Source organism: Macaca fascicularis, chromosome 9, assembly GCF_037993035.2.
Source record: "Macaca fascicularis isolate 582-1 chromosome 9, T2T-MFA8v1.1".
In the NCBI taxonomy this organism is placed as follows: domain Eukaryota; kingdom Metazoa; phylum Chordata; class Mammalia; order Primates; family Cercopithecidae; genus Macaca; species Macaca fascicularis.
Window position 1 is genome coordinate 87,234,480 of NC_088383.1, and position 22,348 is coordinate 87,256,827.

The 22,348-nt window shown below is 36.9% G+C and overlaps 1 pseudogene; it reads right to left on the minus strand.

Moving 5' to 3' along the window:
• Positions 1 to 956: 956 nt before the first annotated feature.
• Positions 957 to 1,677, minus strand: LOC102133747 (acyl-protein thioesterase 1 pseudogene; annotated as a pseudogene).
• Between the last annotated feature and the right edge of the window lie 20,671 nt (positions 1,678 to 22,348).

Genomic DNA, 22,348 nt, shown 5'->3' on the forward strand with positions numbered 1-22,348 from the left:
AAAGTAAACTCTATGCTATGAGGAGATGAAGTAATCTTAGAAGTTAGTTTTTAAGATCAGTCTTAAAGATATTTCAGAACATACTAGAATATGATCTAATTATTCTTTCAGTTGTTTACAGAAAAATAAAACCACAGAATTATTCCTGTTAACTGGGTTGAAGATCCTAATAGCTAGGTGTAAATTTGGATAAGGTACAGTAATCTGAAATAAGTAGTGCATGAAGTTTTAATGTCTGGTTTCTCTATAAAGCATAAATAGATTTTAAATACCTTATATCTGTGACCCAGAATGTCAAATTATAGCATGTATTGACAATGGCTGTCTATGGCAGAGAGGCAATACTTGGTCTGCTATGAAGGACAATAAAGAAAAAACAAACTTTTTTTTTCTTGAGAGAAAAGAGTATTAAATAGAAATAATATCAGGGGAAATAAAAGCCTGGCCCCAAAATAAAAGGGCCATTAATTGGAGAGAACAATTTTACTCTTTCTTGATAACAAACAGCATTACCCCTATTATTAGGAATAATGTAATACCACCTCATTCTTATTATGTATTACAATCATTATGTATATATGAACACATATATAAAAACACAGACACTGCATGGTGGCTAAGCAATTTTGGAATAAATCCATAGACTAAGTCACAGCATGCATAAATTGTTTATATCTTAACTGCTCATTTATACCTGAATAAGTTTTCATGCAGCATACTGATAATTTTCAAATGATGTAATAAAAAATCTGGTGGCAGTACTGTATTATTTTGCTGACTTACATTTGAGAAAAAAGAAGCTACCTGCGTCATTATTTTAATATAGTAGATCCTGGATCTTCTTATAAGAATGCATGTATAGAAACTTAAAAGATCATAAATTCCTCATGAGGAGACATTGTTTGATCTGTGTCATTGGCATGTATTTGCAAAATATTTTAACACTGTAAAACATTAGAAATTTGAAGACTGGGCATGGGAAAAGGTTTATACTCTAATACAATGATGCTGGTGTACTTCTACACAAGGCCTCTTAGTGACATCAATCAATTGGAGGTAGGAGTTTATCAATGAATTGCTTGACATCCATCATTTCCTGTTGACATGAACTGTGCATCATACCTTCATAGGTTTTAAAGGTCACATTGGCTGGATTCACCAACGTTTTTAGTTTTTCAACCGTAAGAGAACCAAACATCAGGGGAACTAAAGGGTCAAATCCCCGTGGCACTGGAGAATAGAAATATCTCTATTAGCACCACCGATAGGACCCTGTGGAAAGGAAGCCCGAAGTGGAAGCCAGCAATTGAGTGCAGTGACACCTGCCAGTTTCTGCTGCATGGTAAGGGCAGTATATAAAGACAAAGTTCCTCCCTGAGAAAACCCTCCCAAAATAATTCTGTCAGAAGGAATGCCATTCTTCACTTCTTGATCAATCAAAGCTTTTATATTTTCTGCTGCCTGTTTAATCCCAGATTCATCCTCCTGTGAATCTGGTGAAAGCCCAATAATATCAAACCATGAAGGCATAGCCATGTTCATATTTAATGTAACAGGCCTAACAGGCCTAACAGGCCCAGTATCTCCCAATCCATGCAGGAAAATCACCGCAGCGGTGACCTTCCGGGCGGCGGGCGCGATGGCGGGCAGCGGGGTTGACGTGTTACTGCCACACATACACCGGCTCAGCTCACAGCGCAAGCGAAAGGAAGAGCGGGCGTGCGAGCGGCGAGTCCCGGCCGGCCCCACCAGGCGCACGCTCCAACAATGCTTTCTTATCAATTGTCTTAAATTTGACTCTTTCTCATGCATAGTATAAAATATTTGGATTTAAAAATAAATCCATATTCATCCCTTCTCTACGGCTTCTGATTTTATAGGATTTAATCACTTCTCCCTCTGCCTTTGTCTTTCGGGAAAAAGAATCCTAACTTTTCTATAGGGCTTGCCTTGTAAGTGTTGGGAGGCCAGTTAACTATAGGGTTTTCTGTTTTATTCTTTAGGGAGATTCAAGGGACCTAAGTTCATAAGATTGTTCTCCATATCCTTGGTGCCTCACCTGTAAAGACCACCCCACTTAAAAGGAAGCCCCTTAAGAAGGGCAAGAGGCTCAGCCCAAGAGCTATTGACTATGCCATATCACCCTCCACTGGGCTCCACCCTCACGCCCTGACATTTCTATTCCATGATTTCTCTAAAGTTTTCATATTTAGGCCTTTAAACATAATTTTCCTTAATACTCCTTTTTCATATACTGTATTTTCTACTTTTACCTTTGTATGTCCTAATTCCTGCTGTTAATTCTTAATCTCTTACATTTATATGGATTTTTGCCTAAAATTTTGTTTCATGGATTTTTCATCCTTTATCTCTTTTGCTTTCAGGATTTTATTTTTTAATCTCATTGACCACTGGCCTTTTATACTTTATTCTAAACATCATGTATTTTCTCTTATTATTTTCAACTGTATATCTCTTGTCTTCACCGGGATTTTTATTCTCCCATTTCAGTTTGTACTTTACTCTTTCTTTCCCCCTTATTCTCAGTGTTTTAATGTTACTTTATTTCTAATCTCCTATTCTTCCTTAATTATGAAAAATCAATCACGTATTTTTCCTTAATTAATTTTATGTCATGACTGACAAGAAGTGTGATTATAAATGCGGTAGCCACAGGGGGGACCTGTGCTAGAAATAATGAGGGGAAGCTTTCCTCTCCTCTTGGTCAATCCTGTCTTTGCAGAGCTCCTCTTAGAAATATCATTGCCCGTCTTTCTACTGTACTGTCAATTTCTTTCTTATGATTTCGTAAGAGTATTTAACGTGTATTGATTATGCATTTATTACAGTGGAGTTATTCAGGTCTCTGGGGACCTGAATTTGGGGCATAGAAGTGGTCTCATAGGCCCCATCCAGAATGAAAGTGAAGAAGAAAATTGATTAGCTATAAAACATTCTTTAAATAAAAAATTTCTCACAAAAGGCACCTATGAACTGAGATGATGGTGGTGTATATAGTGACTTAGGAAAATATTCCAGATTACTTCACTCCCTGGTGACTACATTATAGAAGCTTCCAGGTTGTGTCATCCACACAGCGGATACACAATGTAAATAAAACCTCCTGGACTTATACAACTCTGGAGACCTGCATGTCTAATTTTGGTGTCAGCACCATGTTTGTACCAAGTTAGCCTCTCTACTAATCACCATCCTCGGTATGATTATTTTTACCCCATGGAAAAATAAACACATTTTAACACGTAGCCATGCCGGCCCACAGTCCGTTACCCATACCCAGACTGCGAACTTAGGGAGCTGAGAGAAGTGGGGTGAACCAAATCTTTAAAACTCTCTTGTGACCTATTGCTAGCAAAAGCCTGTTTAAAACTTAGCTCCTGATGCCTCAATGGAAAACTTATCCCTTCCTTTTCTGTCAATGATCTGCGCTTAAAATAGGTCCATCTTCATTGTGTCATGCAAATATGGTACTCATCCAAGTGCCTGCTTCAAAATAAACCTTGGCCAGTTTAGAGGGGAAAATGAGAACATGAAAAGACTATCCAAACCTTTTGCTAAGTCAAATTTAAATATTATTATAAATTCCTTATCACCTTATAAAAACCCTCAGGTTTAATAAATTGATGTAGGAAAAACTGAGTTTGGATAAAATATTTGGCCATAAGGGCAGCCTATGAGAAGCTGGTATCAGATGTGTGAAGCTAAGATCTTGATGGCTACTTGGCAGGAGGGGTTCAGACTTTTTAGTTTTAGAAATCAAACTCAACACTCCAAACACAGAGTATCTCAAGATGCTAATCAGCTCTTTCATTGCACAACTGACCAAACAAGCAAACAAACAGAAAATCTTATAATCCAGATAAAACATCTTAGGAAGATTTCTTTCCAATGAATTCACCTTTATCAAAGTAATGGCAGAATACCATTTGGCCAGATCCAGAATGTGGTTATTTCAGTGTTTTTCAAACTGTGTCCAGAAACATAATCTATAAAGTCCATATATTTTCTGTGAGAATTTTGAGTATTTTGTATTGATTTCAGTTAAAAATTTTTAAAAATTAAATTAAACACACCTTCAATAGAAGCACTGTCTGGATTATCTGAATGACATCCTGAAAACCAAGCATTTCCAAGACAGCTCAGCACCTATACTGGCAATTGTGTTAATGTCCTTGGGTTGGGATATTAAATTGGAAATTTATACTGAAATGCCAAGAAATAGTAGAGTCAGATAAAAACAGGATGGGGGACCAACCACCAGGATGCAGGTTTTCAAATAAAATATTTGAGAATTGGTTATGACTTTTGGATTATTCAACCAGATGGGGAATAGTAAAGAATAGAAAGACTGAAGATTCAGTGGGAATATTTTGAGAATTTATTTGGAGTAAGCTGTGCTATGTAATATGCACATGCACACATGTGCACGTGCGCATGCACACACACAAACACAAACACACAAGATAGAAGTGCTTCCTCCATCACTATGAACATTTTGAGGGATTAAGTCCAGGAAGACTGTAATAGCCTATACAGCTTAGTATTAAACCATGGATGCAGAGTGAGCTTGTATATAACTCACACCCAAGAGAACTCTGTACATTTTTTTTTCTTTATAAAGAACATACATATTACTCAAGCTGTAAAGTAAAAATGTTTCATTGATTGAAAGGACATCCTTTATTCTTTAAAAAGAAATATCTGTTACCTTATTATTACACATTTATTTTACCTTATTCATGTAAAATATGTGCTGCTTTCTTGATTGCAACTCTGGGTTTTGGAGGCTGGGAGCCAAATTAAAGAGCAAATAAATGCTATTTTACTCATCATCACCTGGAGGAGAATGCTTTCAGGACAAACTGAAGCAAGCTCAGTGCTTTTGTCCACTTTTCCTCAGCCTTTGATTCTAGGCACAGATATCAGTTGTGGGCTCAGTTGATGAGCTTAAAATAAACTCTTTGTTTCTGATGCATGTACAGACTTAAAATGATTGCAAGTGTGAGAGTTGATCGTTATGTTCTTTTGATTAATCACATAGCAATTTTCATCTCAGGAGTGTGTTCTGTCCATTTTCCTTTTAATTCAAAGCTCCCTGATTTGAAGCTATTTTGGATGAGATAGAGATGCACCTCCTTTCCATAGCATGTAGAGGAATAAACCTTTTTTATATGAAGATGTCATGATTTTATTATCATGAATCAACAGTGCCCTTGATAGATAACCAAACCAGGCCTGTAATTACTGCCAAAAAAGAAGAGATTCAGATCAAATATTTTAATATTAAGACTGGGCACAGTGGCTCACGTTATAATGCCAGTGCTTTGGGAGGCTGAGGTGGGAGGATTGCTTGAGGCCAGGAGTTTGAGACCAGCCTGGGCAACATAGTGGGACCCAGTCTCTACAAAAAAATTAAAAATTAGCTGGGTGTGGTGATCCATGCTTGTAGTACTCGCTACTTGGGAGGCTGAGGCAGGAGGATCTCTTAGACCCAAGAGTTTGAGGTTACAGTGAGCTATGATTGTGCCACTGCCCTCCAGCCTTAGAGACAAAGCAAGACCCTGCCACACACATACAAACAACATTTTAATATCAAAGATACTCTTCAGGAAGAATGAGATTTGCCCTAGCATTTAATTATGTTGTAACCAATACTTCTACATGGCAAGTTTTAATTTACCAATTATGTCGTATCATATTTTGCAATGGATCGATTTTGGAGGGTAGATCAGAGTGCACAGTTTAAATATTCTCTGGCTTTCCTGACAGTTATATTTTTAATGGCACTGGTGGGCATCTGATGCTTTACAGGTTTTCCAGTATAAAACTATTTTCGCTATAATTGGTGGTATGGAGCAGAGGCTCAACCTACTTTTTCATGTGTGTACTGAATAAGAATCCAAACAACCTCTTGAGGAGCCCCCTGCTGGTGCAAAGGTCTTCTTTCATCTCAGAGGCAAGAGTGATGCATTCTTGTCAGTCTCCATGTCTTTCATAAGAGAATATTAGCCCTACTGCATCTCTGTTGGTTGTTAAAAATCTACATTTCCACATCTAACAAGAAATTTTGAGTAACTATAGCCCAGGGCTTGACAGCAAGTACTTAGGCCATTTATCGCTTTGCTATTCAAGCCCTGCTCCCCTTTTCTGGTAGCAGCAATTGTCTTCCTTAGAAAATCACTGACCCACCCTGTTATGGACTGAATGTTTGTGTCCCCAGCCACCAAGTTCGTATGTTGAAGCCTTAATCTCCGGTGTAGCTGTATTCAGAGATGAGGGCTCTAAGGAAGTAATTAAGGTTAGATGAGGTCATAAAGGTCACTCCTGATCTAATAGGATTAGTGTCCTTCTAAGAAGAGGTACAAGAGAGCTTGCTCACTCTCTCTGTCTCTCTCTCCACACACGCAACAAGGAAAGGCTATGTGAGGACACAGCAAGGAAGTGACCATCTGCAGGCCAGGAGGAGAACTCTCCCAAGACACTGAACTGGGGACTGCTAGCCTTCGAAATGTGAGAAATTTCTGTTCAAACCACCCAGTCTGTGGTATTTTGTGTCAGCCTGAGCTGACTAATACACATTCCTTCCTCCAGCCAAGGTTTTCTTGTGTTCATTTCATTGTATAATGCCCTCTTACCCTGACTACAGTGTGGCCCTGACTCAAACTGAGCCAATCAGAGTCCCTCTTAAAGATTTTTCAAATTGAGACAAAAAGGAAGAGGGCACAGGGGAAGTTGAAGATGTCATTTTAAGAGTTGCCAGTGGTGAGGACTCAAGCAGGGCCCAAGAAGCCAGTCTGAGAGAATGAAGCTAAAATTCCCAGAGAAGCAGAAATAACACGGAGAGAGAAGGAGAGATTCCTCAGAGACATTTGGTAAGAAGCAGATTGCCTAAAGGATATGCAGCCGATTCACTCTCCTATATATCTGCTTTCTCAAAATTGTGCTTCAGAATAGTATCAACATTCTACATTGGTGCTTAGTATTAGCAGCAACTCCATAACACTGCTATAATTTTTTAAGACTCCTGGAGATGTTGTACATGATACAGTGTCTTTTTTTAAAAGGTGAATAAGATAAATATATTTCTAGTTGGAGGCTGTAAGACTGTTTATGAGGAATAACTTCAGTGAAAGGAGCATAGGATTGGATTTAGATGCTAGATTTCAAGTCAGGCCCTACCACTTAGAAGCAATGTGAGTGCTCTGCAAAAGTAAGGGCATTTGTGAAGTAAAAGTAAATAATGTGTGTCCTACATATCTCACATTGTTGTTGTCAGCCAATGTATGTACAAAGTGCTTGGTAAAGTAGGAACCATAAATAATTGTGATTCATCAGTTCCAATCCTGCTTTTACCATGAATTTCAAGATAACTTTTTCACTGTCTTTTTTTTTTTCTTGCTGCACAAGAGCTCCAAATATTACTGTTTGGAGAAATCTGCACCTTAATAAGAGCAGTTGCTTGTGACAAAAAAAAAGACAAAACTATATGTGAGATGGGTAAGCATTTCTGTTGGCCTGGGGTGATGGCAGTCTTCTATCTGCCATCTAGCTCTAAGCTCTGGGCTCTGAATCCTTTGTGCAGGTAAATACTAAGGTTGGGTTTTGAATGTTTATAGCAGAATAATTTAATTTGACTCACTCTAGGGTTGATTGATTATCAGCATGTTGTTCATTCCTGTTTTAAGTCTGTTTTGATTCAAACCTTGGATTTCTCTCTTCAGGACTATATGTGTACATGTGGGGTTAGGGGTGACAGAGAGAAGGAGAAAGAAAGATTTTTATTTTTCCTTTTAATAAATACTCATTGAAAAACTTATAGAATATAAAGGAAATAGTGATATAAATTAAAATTTACTCCATAACTCTCCTATACATAAATCCTATTAGCTATGAGTTTCTTTTCTATATACGATTATGTAGTTGAGATTATGCATATATACAATTCTGCATCCTAGCTTTTCAAAATAACATGAGAGCTAGATAATTTCCCAAAGTCATTAGAATTCATTGAAAATATAATTAATGGCTATAAAATAATTCATAATAGATGGAGTATATATAATATCGATTTCTATCTCATTATTACTTATTTGTAGGTGAATTACAAATTTTTGCTATTATATTAGTTTGGAGCAACAGTAATTTTGGTTTTTGCTATTACTCTTAATGGTGTGATTAATAAAAAAATCAGTACTCTTTAAAAAGAACTTCCCATTTATTTGTAGCACTTCTTTTACTAGGTGTGGGGACTCCTCCACTTACAAATAGATTCGTCCTGAAGAGAGTGTGTAAGTCCATTTGTTCTTAAGTCCAAAGGGACCAGCAAAGGTATTACCATCTGTTCGTGGCAGGCAAAGATAAGAGTTCTTTTTCTTTATCTGGATTTTTAAATTGAAAGTTCATAAGCAGGTGAGCTTTTGTGCTAAATTCTTAGACACTGAGTTTGCTTCTAAACTATTCCATAGAGCTAACCATTTATCTAATTTTATATCTTATTTTTATTCAAATAAGATACTATACTGAGTATATAGACATATTTGTTGCAAAAATATAGAAAATATATAAAATTGTAAGAAGAAAGTTAAAACTAACATTATCTATTGCTGTACTATATTTAATCTTCTGGTATATTTTAATCTCAGTGTGTATTTGTGTTTTCCCCCATGTAATTAAATTTAGATTATTTATGCATTTTGTTTGTTTATGGAAGTCATCCTATAAAAATCAAGCCTGGTGGTATGCATTTCACATCTGAGTAAATGAGTTACTATGGTCCAGCTCTTACACTGTGTCCTCTCACCTTACCCAGTCCTATGATCTTATGGCAATAATAATCAAGGAGCTGGTGCATGGAGTATGTGTTGCAGTCTGTGGAGAGAGCAGATGTGAGGTCAGACTCCATACTACATCTACTAACTCTGTGACCTTGTGCAAAGTTTAACCTCTGTGAGCCTTAGTTTCTAGACCTAGAAAGCGAAGTCGATAATAATACCTACTTTTCAAGGTTGGTGTGAGTATCAAATGGAATAATGTACATGAAAAGCAAAATGTGACCTATTACCTTTGTTGACTAAGAAGCAAAAGTGGAAAAAATGGTGGGTAGAGCATAGAAAACAAATGTCAGTGCACTCTTAAACCACAGAAGCATCAAATCCAATATCTGTTTGATTTCAGGAAATATATTTACATGTTGTAGCATTTTGCTCATCTTTTACACCTTGCCAAATCTATACTGGCTTAGAATCTTGTGAAAAATTTATCTTTGTAAGTAATAGCACTAGATTGACATAGTTATACTTTCACTTATTCATTCATTTACTCATTAAATAAAATATTAGTGAGTATCCTATTGTGTGTTAGGTACTGTGCAAAGCCCTAGGAATAAAATATAAGTAAGACATAGAAATTGATCTCAAGGAGCACACAGTCTGGTATGGGAAACAGATGTGTGAGCACAATCTCATGACCACAGTACAACTTACAGAGGGAGCAAAATAAGGAAGAAGTTAATTCTGACTGGTGATCGTGGTGGATGTGGGAGTCATGGGAGATCACACACACACACATGCACCCACACACAGTGGCACTTGAATAACTTGTGCATGCAATGAATGAGGAGCGTTTCTTCTCAACTAGGGGGAAAACATATGCAAAGGCCAGAGAAAGCATGCTTGGAGAAGAAAGAAGGAATAATGGGTAAATCCAGGCTAGGGCAAATAAAAAAATATTTTGTAAGAAATGAGGAAATTTAGTCTGGGATTTGTCGTGGATGTGTATATGTCAGTCCAGCAACTTGGAAAATTCTCCTTCTCCCATTCTTAGTTCACATCATTTAAATAGAGCTAACTTTTTCTCCTGCCTTTAGTGCCAATAGATGTGACTTTCATTAATTAAAAACTGAAAAAGTAAATTATTTAATAAAGATATATTGTTGGATTGACAAAGTCTTGCAAAATGAAAAGGTCATGGAGAAAATTAATTAAAGGAACTCCTGGCTTTGACAAAGTTTGAGAAGCACTAACCTATATGATGATGAACATGCCTCCAACTCTAATATTAAATTCAGTGTCATATAAATTAGGAAATATATGTAATCCTGGCAGCCAAAGTGAGATACTGAATTTGTGGAAGAGGAAGCATAAAGTCACGCTGACTAGAAAATTAAAACATTTGCTCTTCTATGAAGGAGTCATAAAAAAATAGGCCAACTCATGTCAACTGTGTGGTCCTCAAAGGTCACATGTTTGTTTTTTGTGTTAATTATTTGAATAAATTAGGTTAGAATAATATTTTTCCCATGATTTCTCTGGGGTCAAAGTATATTTCTCTAACTTCTGCTCAATTTTTGGTGGAACTGGTTAATAATTAGATATAATTTTAATAATCTAATAAAAGATATAATTTTATCTAATAATTTTATCAATAATTTGGTAGAGCTGGTTAACAGTATAATATGAAATGAAAGAATATATTTCTAGCAAATATCCTGAATTCCCTTAGAGTGGAGTTGGGATTTCCTATAAACCTTGGTTCTAATAATTTCAAAATAGGGAAACTGCCAAATTGTGTCAGCTTTTTAGTGTTTTAATGCCATCTCAGGAAAAAAAAAAAAAACGTATCAAGTAATAATTTACTGCTACTCCCTTAGCCTTGTCATCCAACTTAAAATGTAAAGCCAGCTTCCCATCTCACAACAAGGACAGAACAATGGTGAGAACAATGGCCAAAACAGTACCAACAGCTCCAGTTGTTAATGGAAGAAAGGATTTTGAGGCACAGAGTTCAGGCTACATGGGAATTCCCCAGTGAGCTACAATTAAGAGGAAAGAAAATCTGGCCCAGAATGCTTACTTTTCCATTAGTAATAAACGTATTTATGTCATCATTGTTACTGCTCTTGCCATAGTTATTAATTTTAAGGGTTCTCAACCATCTGTTGGGAGTGAGAAAATAAATGGAGTGGTTCTTTTTAGGTAGGATTGAATATAGGACTTAGTTCAGAGAAACCATTCCTAATGCCATCAATTTGAAGTTAAGATAAAAGATTTTTCTAGGCATCTCACCAGCAGTGACATGGTAATGGAAGCGTGGTTCTTTTTTTTTTTTAATCCGAGAAAGGTATGAGACTAGAAATAAATGTATAGGTACAAAAAATATTTTGTTAGAGGTTCGGGTGGGAGAAAGAGGTTCTCTGGGTGTCTGAGTCACACTATTTTGCTGATTTCTTTTAAACAGGAAAAAAAGGAGACATTTTAGCTTGACACAACTCAGTGAAATCAGCTTGATCCAGCTGTCTAAAGCAGCAGAAATGATTGCAGCTGGCTAATCTCTAATTATAGAATCTCTATTGCTGGTGATGTAAGTGGCTGAATCTGTGGTTTGACTTCTGTGATCTCTGGCTTTATGAAAAACTGGGATTTTTCGATAATGTTTTTTTCCCTCTGCATAATAAACTAAACAAATTTAAATTAACTCTTGGGGCAAATATAATTAAGAAACTGCAGATGATATTTTTGTTCCTTTTGCTGACCAGACTATGCCCTAACTGTGACTTTGGATGAAGCTATTAAATGCTGTTTCCATGGGATTCAGTCCAGAGCATTCAGCTCTGACGTCCTAAGGTATTTGGAGAGGCCAAGGTCAACATCAGCAATTTTGAGTTTTAAAGAAAGTTTATTTCTTTAGTGGTTTGTATTTAGAGAAGATTTCAGACAGAATTATTGCATTTCAACTTTACTCTTAACTCTTCATCGATCATCTGCCTTTCTCATTCCCACTCTGTCCACTAACTGATTGTTTTGCAAAGACTAGTTTAATGAGAAACAAGCATCAAGGTTCAATCTAGGTAAGTTATGAATATTAATATACTAGTCTGTGAGGTTTGCTATAACAAAATATCATACACTGGGTGGCTTAAACACAGACATTTATTTCTCACAGTTCTGGAGGCTGGGAAGTCCAAGATGAAGATAGTGGTTGATTCGTTTCTAGTAAAGGCCCTTTTCCCAGCTTGCAAGTGACTTATTTCTTGCTGTGTCCTCACATGATGGGAAAAGAGAGCTAGCATTCTGGTCTCTTCTTATAGGACCACTACTTTTATCATGAGGACACACCCTCAAGACTTCATCTAAACCTAATTACTTACAAAGGTTCTGCCTCCAAATGCCATCACTTTGGTGATTAAGGATTTAACATACACATTTTGGAGGGATATGAACATTCATTCAGTCCATAACAGGAAAACGTTAGTTAGATTGGGCTTATCAGACTATAATCCTCAACTTGTCACTTTAAGAAAGGAAATAGCACAGATTTGTTTGGTTAAAGGAATCTCAAGCACTCCCACGATGGTCACCACTCAGTGTCCCCTAACATCTTTGTGTTTGGTATTATACAATCATAATTAATGTTGGAAATGTTGCTCAAAACATGGAAAAATTTTTCGATACTAAGTAGTTAATATGCAGTGTGTTCTCTGTATAAATTCATAAACCTGGACTCATAAATTAAAAAGGTTTTCAATTGGTTTTGGAGTAAAAAATTTCAATTACAGGCAAGTCAGGAATTTGATATAATTGGTATGCTCTATTCCCTTAGTATTTTAGCAGTACATCATCTGGCTTCATAAAATATACAATTTCTATTTTGAGTTTTAAAATCACCAATTGTTAGATAAATTTAGCCATTCTTTGCCTCCCAAACCAATCTATTAATGAACAATCCTCAATCCTAACTTGGGAAAAGTATCTTTTTCTTGATCCATTAGAAAGCAGAGACTAAGGCAAGGATTAAAGTGCTGAAACTTTATTTAGGAGGTATAAGCCTGGGGATGCTGAGGTGAGGAAGAAGGAAGTAAGTCATAGAAAGATGCGAAGCTATGTGATATGATGTTTCCATGCTGGCTACCGAGTCCCAATGAGCCATGAAAAGAAATGGCTGGTCATTCAGGAGGCATGCTCACTTAGCATGAAGGATTTCTCCAGAAGGGCTTGGAGGACATGCACCTGAATGTAGCCCATGGAAATGGGAAAGGAGGGCAGAGGTGTCCATCTGGCTTGCTCCTGTTACCTACTTTCCACTGGTCAAGCTTCACTCTGCAGGGATCGAACTCCCCTACACTTTGCATTGTGCCATCAGACCCCTTGACAGCTTAGGAAACCACTTTGGCATTTGAGTCTTGAGGCACAGGGGTCATTTGGCATGAGGAACATAAGGGCCATGGAGGCCCAAGAATTTAACTCACACGTTCCATCTCAAAGACCTTAGTGATAGCAGCAGTGATGGTGTGGTTCAGAAGGCAGATGTTGCCCCAAAAGCAGGGGCAGTCAAGCCAATCCAAGTTAGCATACAAGGTTCAGTCTGACACAAGATACTTCTGCCTAATTTGAAACTTTGTAATATGAGAAATTTAAAAAATGTAAAAAGATAAGAGAGGCATGAAGTTGAGAATTTTGTAGGGAAATATATCCATTCTGAAACATTTAGGGGAAGAGGATTAGATTAGTCAGGATTCTCCAGAAAAATAACACACACACATACACACACATAATGAGATTAATGATAAGGTATTGGTGTATTTATGAAGGTATTGGTACAATTACGAAGGCTGTTAAGTTCAACATCTGCAGAGTGGGCCATTGGTGTGGGACACACACAGAACTGATATTCCAGTTTGAAGGCCATCAGGCAAAAAGAGCTGGTGTTTACAGTTGTCTGAGGGCAGTCTGTGGGGAAAACATTTCTTACTGTGGGGAGGATCTGAATTTTTGTTGTATTCAGGCCTTCAACTGGATGAGGCCAACCACGTTATATAATCGTAATGTGCTTACTCTACTGATTAAAATGTTACTCTAAATTAATGTTAAAATCTACCAATATAAATGTTAATCTCATCCAAAAACATCTTCATAAAATCATCCAGAACAATTTGTGACCAAATATCTGGGCATCCAGTGGCCCAGTTAAGTTGATGCATAAAATTAAGCATCACAAGGGTTTATTCATCTTGCTAAAAAAATTAGTGCAAAATAGTAGGAAGGTATTAAAGCTAAAGAGGTCTGAATCTAAACCCAACCTCCACCAGTTACTAACTTTTTGATCCTAGGTAAGTCAATTGGTACGTTTGGGCCTTAGGCTCCTCATCTATAAAATGTAGAGGATTCGCTGTCTAAGGACTTTGCAGCTCTAAAATTCACGGACTATTTAATTCATAGCATTCACCTACCAAAAATGTGTTATAAAATGATGAGAAGCCATACTCTACCTAAAATTAAAGCTGAATAAAAGAAATTGATGTAAATTTATAGCAAGATAGATTTACGCCAGACAGACATGTGGAAGAATCTCCTAATTTACTGAAGGGGATGAGGGAGATTGTAAAATGATTAACTGGATAAGATTAGGGAGACAATGATGCCTCTGCTTTCTGATTCCATATACTTTTTGCTTAAAGCAGGGCAAGTCATTCTGGGATTGTGATTCAAGACACTGTAATTCCTGATGTCATTCTACAGATTGTATATTTTATGTTAAATGTTTGCTGTTTTAAATATTGTTTGACATTTTAAATACCTGATCTATGAAAAGCTGCTTAGGGTTCAGAAATGAAGCTACTACAAACAATGGAAATGAAGATTTCAGGGAAGGAATTGGGGAGATAGATTTGAAAAGGTCAATTGTTGGAACTTCAAGCAAAATGCAATTTGCCTATCCTATTTAGTTTTTTGTGGCTATATTGTAGGCCCAGTGGTATTTAGTTTACTAATTCTCTTGCTGGGTTTTGTGTGATGATTTTCTTAGCACCTTTTTCTTCTTGCCCCAGTTGCCTTCTATTCCATTGCCTTTGTGTGGGAGTAGATGCGTTAATACACAGAATCTAGCTCTAAAAGTACTCAGCTCTTCTAGGCATATACAAAATAAATCTTCTCCGTCTGGGGGCAGTGGCTCACACATGTAATCCCAACACTTTGGGAGGCCTAGCTGGGAGGATGGAGGCCAAACTGAGACCAGCAAGAGACTACCTCTACAAAAAATTTTTAAAAAATAGCTGGACCTGATGGCATATACTTATAGTGCTAGCTATACACGGGGTTGAAATGAGGGGATCACTTGCCCAGGCTTGAGCCTAGGAGGCTGCAGTGAGCTATGACGGTGCCACTCCACTGCATTCCAGCCTGGGTGATAGAGCAAGACCCTGTCTCAAAACATAAAAATAAAACAAGTCTTCTGAGATATGTATCATAAGCTCTGAGAGTATGCAACAATTATATTATACTCTGTAGTATATACACATATGAATAAAAATAATTGTTAATATCCCAGGTTGGCTTTTGTTATTCCAATATGAGCATGTGTGAGGTTAAGAAGTTTGACAACTTTGTGTAAAATATAGTAAACTTGAGAAATAGAATATATTTGATCATTTGGGTACAAAAAGTTACTTTGATTTTTTTTTTTTCCAAATATGCCTCGTTAAGGCAATTTAATCTTAGATCAGTCAATTTGCCACCATCCTGTGGGGGAAACCTTTGATACCCAAACCACATTATCTAGGAATTCCTCTTCCTGTTCATACACATGGTGCATGGAGACTTCTCTCTCCTTAGCTAGTTACTTTCTATTTGGGACTGAAATGACAATGTATGTGGCTGCCATCTTTCACAATGAATAGAGAAAGTCAGACTGGGGGAGAGAGAAGAGGAGAAGAAAGGAAGAAACAGAATTAGAAAAGGGCAGAAGATGAGGGGAAGGAGGAAGAAGGAAGGGAAGGGCAGAACACAATAACAAATACTCAGTGAGAACAAATGAGAAATGGAAAAAGAGTACAAGGCAAGTGTCAGTTCACATCCTTGTTACCTTAATCCATAGTAGAGATTGCAAAGTGGTAGTTTATTACTTAAATCTAGCCTACAGACACATTTAGTTCATTCTACATAGTTTTCCTTTTTTTGTTTCAAACTGAGAAATTTTGTATGAAAATACCCATATTTCTAGATTTTTGTTTTTAAAGCATAAACTTTGGCAAGCCTTGGCCCATGTTCCCATGTGGCAACAATGGGCTGAGCCTCAGCAATAGGTGTCCCTATTAGATGCAGCACAAACTCTGCCCTGTTCATCATAGTCACCACCACTCCCTAATTTCTTCCTCCTCACTGGCTTCACTTGTTCATGACACCTGCTTGGCCTCTTTGGCTTTTTGAGTTAAAGACTATTACAGAAGCCTCTTCTATGGCCTTATCACCTTTAAATATTTATTAGTTCCAATTTACTTGTCATGTCATGGGTGCCAATGAGTAATTGCAGTTAATGAATGAAGATATTGCTAGAAACAGGCCTGCACCTAGCATATGAGAATCCTGGAGTGAAAGTATAGATATTTAAATGTTACAAAGCAAGTTAACAAACTGTTAAGTAAAAATCTGTTCTATCCTCCTACTGTGGCAAATATATCTTCATTATAACAAATCTAGAATATCTTTTGAATTATAGTTTTAATAGAATGAAATATGGCAAAATAGCAAAGATGACTAAGTTTACTTTTGCATTTATAAGGTTGTTCTTTGAATGGGCTAGTGGTGTTTGTACTAGTAGCAAAACATAAATTATTTTATATTTATCTCATAAGATTTTCATCTCTTGCTTTTACTTTAACCAAATAAATAATTGTATTGTTACAATAAAGATTTTTAAATGATTTGTAGTCTATCTCAGCAATGCCAATTTTTTGAATCATTATAGTTTTTAGATAGTTTTTTATTAATTTCATTTTAGAGAAACCTCATTCTCCTAAAACAATAGCAACTGGGATTGTCAAAAAAATTCTTGAAGCAATATTTTGATTCGGAAGTAATAATGAATTTTATGTATCATATCAAAGTCATGAATTTACATATCATGTTCAAATATTGTAATAGGATTGTATACAGTAAAACATGATTGCAGAAAAAATTACAAAATACTTTAACTTAATTATATATATCCATAACACACAATCGTCAATTTTACTATCTCTTAAAGCAATTTTGGACCTATACAGGAATATAAAGAATTGTTATCAGGATTCATGCATGTTATGTCTTTTGATAAAAGATTGTGTGTGTATGTGTGTGTGTGTGTTTGAACCACACAGGTTGACCTACAAAAAATGGGATAGTTTTAAATGGTTCCATCTAATACACATTTTAGAGTTGTATGAATTATTTCATATTGTAAAATACTCCTCAGCTGTAAATACCTTACTAATTTTTGAGTACTTCTGAACTATGAATAGGAAAGAAGAGAGGCAAAATGGATATTCAGCCCTCCTGGGAAACAGTTCGTTATGCAAGAGTTTAGTGCGTTCATGCTTTCTGAGAGGAAGGATTGACAAGTTAACTAATTTATCTTTTCTCTTACCCAAGCTGTTCTGTCATTCAAATTCTCCCAGCTCTCTGGAGCAATGTCACACAAACCACCAGGGCATTTGGACACAGTCACCTTTCTTTTCAAATATATAAGGCAACGATGAGGATAAATGTCTCTCTGAGACAGAGGTGGTGTTAGACACAAGAGTTATGAGTCACACTCAACCAGTGCTGAGACCAGGTCCTGAAAGACAGCCCCACGATGTGTTTGCTAATGGTCCTTTAAAGCCTGGGGCCCAGCACAGAACCCCTTTTGGGAGCCCATAAGTGACACTGGCTGTCAAAGTCATACTCTTGGAACGTGGTTCTTATCATTGTAGAATCCCACTCAGAAATATTCACTAATGCACAAAATACATCAAACAGCATTGTGGACCCTAGATGATTGGACTCCAATACAACCTGCTGTTCTGCCCTTCTATTTTTGACATTTTGCAAAGTCTCCTCAAGGGCAGAGATTGCAGCTGAAATAATAATGCATTCTAGATGCCAGGCTCCATATGTGCATTTCTTCTTCCTGTCTTTAAAGGCCTGCAAGTTTGTGTATAGTAAATTTTGAAATTTAAAGACATTAAGAAATTAGATGTTAAGAAATTTCTTCAAGATTCTCATGCAGGTATCATTTCAAAAGTGGTGATGTTTCCACCAAGACAGGCTTTTCTCAGAAACATTGACTTTTCCCTCTGCATAGTCCCTCTTTGCCCTCTGCACAGCCCCTCTTTGCCCTGCATTTAGAGCATGCTCAATTAATGTTTGTGGTCTGAATACATTTATATTTTTACCAACCCCGAAGGAGTGAATGTCAAAAGCCACGATATATTTTCTTTAAGGCATTTTTTTCTTCCTTCAGAAGAGTGGCTTAATTTACTAAAGAGAAACTGACTTTACCCAGCACGCTCCCCACAAAGCCCACATTGAACTTGAACTTGCTAATTCTCTCTGCTCCTGTTATCATGGCTTAGACTGGCTGTTTGCCTAATAAGGCAATGATTTCTGTTTAGAGCTCTTTGAGATTCTGAATAGTCCTCAGCATTTTTTTTTTTTTATTCCAGAGCGTCCGACAGTGAATTTTTAGCATGAGAGTTATTTCCTTGGCTTCCTGATAAAGCGAAGAACAGAACAACTGAAAATATAAGACAAAATAGAATGTATGTGAGATTTCTGGTTATTAGAGATTTTACCTGGTTATGGAGTGTGTTTATAACCTGGATACCATTGGCAACTTTTAAAAATAAACAATAAATTAAACTATTTTAGGGAATAACAAGAACAATGAATGTGAGTAGGGGGCTAGATGACACTGAGAACCCAAACCACATACACCCAAAAAACTTAATGTATACATTAATATAACTTTACTATTTAGCTGCTACACTAATATGACTTTACCCTTCCACTGCCTTCATCAATCTGATTTTACTATTCCAGAGTACTCTTTCCCAGGAAGATATGTGTAAATAAACATCTTGTTTGTTTCAGGAATTTCCCATAAAACCCTCTTAACTGAACATTAAACTCTCCAACAAATAGCACCAAGCCAGCGTTTATGCCTCAAGACGTTTTGAATCACTGACCTCAAAATCCTCACCTTGAAAATCCTCATCTTGTGTTCACAGGTCATAAATTATTTTATCTTGATCCTTACTTAATACTAATCATGCTCCCCTTTCATTGAAAGATCCACCTTAAATCAGACTCCAAAACCTTATATATATGCCAAGCTTGCCATCCGCACTTCAAGAGGGTATTAAAACTCTGGCAAGACAGTTTCATCCTTTATCAGATAGGAATAAACCCAACTTTGTCTTATCAGTTGGCTTTGATGATATTTTAGGGCAGCCCGCAGTTGGCAAAAGAATGGCTAAATGCTGATAATTGTTGAAGCTAGGTGTTAGGCATATGGGGGTTTATCATATTAGTCTCTAGATTTGTGTATGTTGGAAAAGTTTTTTTTAAAAAAGCTAAAAACTTTGATTTAAAACTTAGCTGGGCTTGAGGCCAAGGAAAGGAGCTGCTGAGTGAGTGATGAGAGCTCAATGTGATAAGTGGACTGGAAAATGTAGCCCTGGCATCAGCTTCCTAAGGCCCATGGCGTGGTCTCCTTCAATTTAAGGAGTATGAAGATGAAACTCTCCACCCAATTTTTGACAAAATACAGCACAACAAAATCTCTCTGGCCACTCATGAATAGTGCAAGGCAGACCCCAGTCTACAACACCATTCTTAGGAGCACATGCGATCAGTCAGTGGGCAGTGTTCATTCCAAAGCCTGGACCATGTGAAGTGAATTCTTTTGCACTGTGTTATTTCTCATCATGGTAGAAAGAAGGTAGATAACAGATAGGTAAGACCAAGGGATCCTTACTGTATGAAACAGCATAGGAGCCAGGCAGTTTGGAGAATCCCAGGGCCTGATTGGAAATCCAGATATCCAGATACCTCCACTGCCTCTTTATTTTATTTTATTATTTGTTACTTTTTATACAGTGATTCCATTGAACCCCCATTGCTTTTTAACCTCCACACATAATTTGCCTATCACTTCTTTCCTCATAGTCTTTGATACCTCTCAGTTTAGTTTTCTTCTTCTGAGCCTTCTCCCTAATCTCAGTAGGCTCCAAACTCTTCTGCCCCTCCACTTCTACTTATAAACCTTCAGTGATTATAATGGAAGGGAGATGCCATGTTGGTCCCTTCAGCTCCCTCCCATAAAAATAACTTGTGGATGTGGAGTCACATGTAGTCAGGTGCCCCCAGAAGCCAATTTATCCATAATGTTGCAGAAATTCAAGTCCCTCAGTGGAAAACTGAAGCAAACAGTACTGAAATAGTCCCACGTTATTTGCAAAAATAGAATACAATTTTTGATTGAATTATTGATGCTTCCTGGAAGTTCATAAGTAGAACTCACAAGCCAATATTCTGTATGATGAGCCAAGGAATGTTTAGTAGTATTGTAAGGCCATCAATGGAATGGCCAGTTCTTTACCATTTTCACTGAGTCATTTATTATGCTGATGTTGTCTAGATAGAGTTTTAACTTCAAAGGTTTTTCCCCATACACATAAGCAGTTTTTCCTATTCCTTTCCCTTCCCTTCCCTTCCCTTCCCTTCCCTTTTTCTCTCTCCCTCCCTTCCTTTTTTTCCTTTTCATCATGGGCCATGTGATTTTATTTTTACATCCCCTCTCCTCTGACACCGATTACAGAATTTTAAAGCTGGCCAAGTCATTAAAGATGATCTAGTTTAGCTGTCTCATATTTTAGGACACTGCGGTGCAGAAAAGTTTAGCCTCTCACCATGTAAGGTCAAGTGTGCTCATGGTACAGCTGAGGTGGCTTCTAGGCCCAGAACGCTCGGTCTTGTGTATTTCTCCTTATTTTATGCTTCTTTCTAGGCTTTTACGATTTCAGCACTTTATTTATTAGATGAAAACTATCTCTAACAGGTTTTGCACATATTAAAATAATTTATATTTCTTAATAGGTTGATTCTGAATATTCTATTTTTGCCTAGGAGACTGACCATTTCTGACAGATTTTGTTGCAATCATTTATGTCCTACTGCTTCTAGAACCTGATATTTAACATTTGATTGAAAGTCACAACATCACACATGGATTTTTAATGATTTCTTGAGGATTATTAAGACATTAGTTGGTTTCCACACAAGGTCAAGCCCAGTGACGACAGGCCCAGCAGTGATCTGAGTTGAATCCTGCACTGAGGGATTGATGCCAAATATAGAAATGCAGCAGCTCCAACTGCTCCGGGGCCCAAGGGAATGATGCTTTCTCTAGATGTATGTAAACCACCTACAGGTGAAAAGCAGCTCACAAGGTCCATGAGAGACAGAAGCAACTCATTGTATCAAGAAGGCGATAAGGGCGAATTTTATTTTACAGTAGTATGTGCTTAGTAATTAGAAATAGTTGTGGAGTGAGACATTATGTTTTTGGAAATATAAATACATCCGCTGTTTTCAGTATTAGGAAATAGTATTCTTGACCCAACCTTAGCAAAGTATGACTTTGAATTATTTTTCCAGTATGATTGGTAGCTGGTGTATTTCACTAAGTTTTTTTTAACTCAAATTTGTGAACCCATTAAGGAAAGAGCTGGGGGAAAGTGAGAAAGGCAGAAGGCAGAAGGGAGGACAAGTCTATAAGTTTTTGTTTTTTTTCTATTGCTACTGAGCAAAACAAACTTCAAAATCACTTCATATTTAGATTTTATCCAGCTTTTATGTAGCTAATACTGGCTTCTTTGGTGATATTCTCTAAGCTATGAGTTTTTAATCTTTTCTTTTTTTCTTCTCCAAGTCATACAAGATGGATGATGGCTGGGTGTGAAACTTTTCCATCAGTATGCCAGAGTTATGAGCAGTTCCCAGTGGAAGAGTTGCAACAACTCCACCCCTTAATATCCACTGAGGAACGCGGTTAGGAATGCATGTGAGGGAGAGTCATGCTCTTGTAGAGAAAAAACATAGATCTGCTCTAATTTATTATTTAGATATACAATTATTCACAAATGCTAATATTTGACAAATGACTTGTAAGTTATAATACACCTTTGAGCTAATCATGGCATGCCAGGGTACTGAAATAACACCATTGGATACTGTTGCTTGAATTAGTCAAATTAAGTAGTCAGACTTTTAAATTCTTGGGGATACCAGAAATTTGCCTCTTGTCTTAATAACTATTTCTTCCATCCACTCATCTGTCTGTACATACTTCCATACATGTACAGTCATGGGTCACATAACGATATTTTGGTCAATGTCAGACCATGTAAATAATGGTGGTTCCATAAGATTATAATGGAGCTGAAAAATTCCTATTGCCTAGTGACATCATATTGCAACACATTGCTTGTATGTTTTTGGTGATGTTGGTGTAAACAAGTCTACTGCGTTGCTAG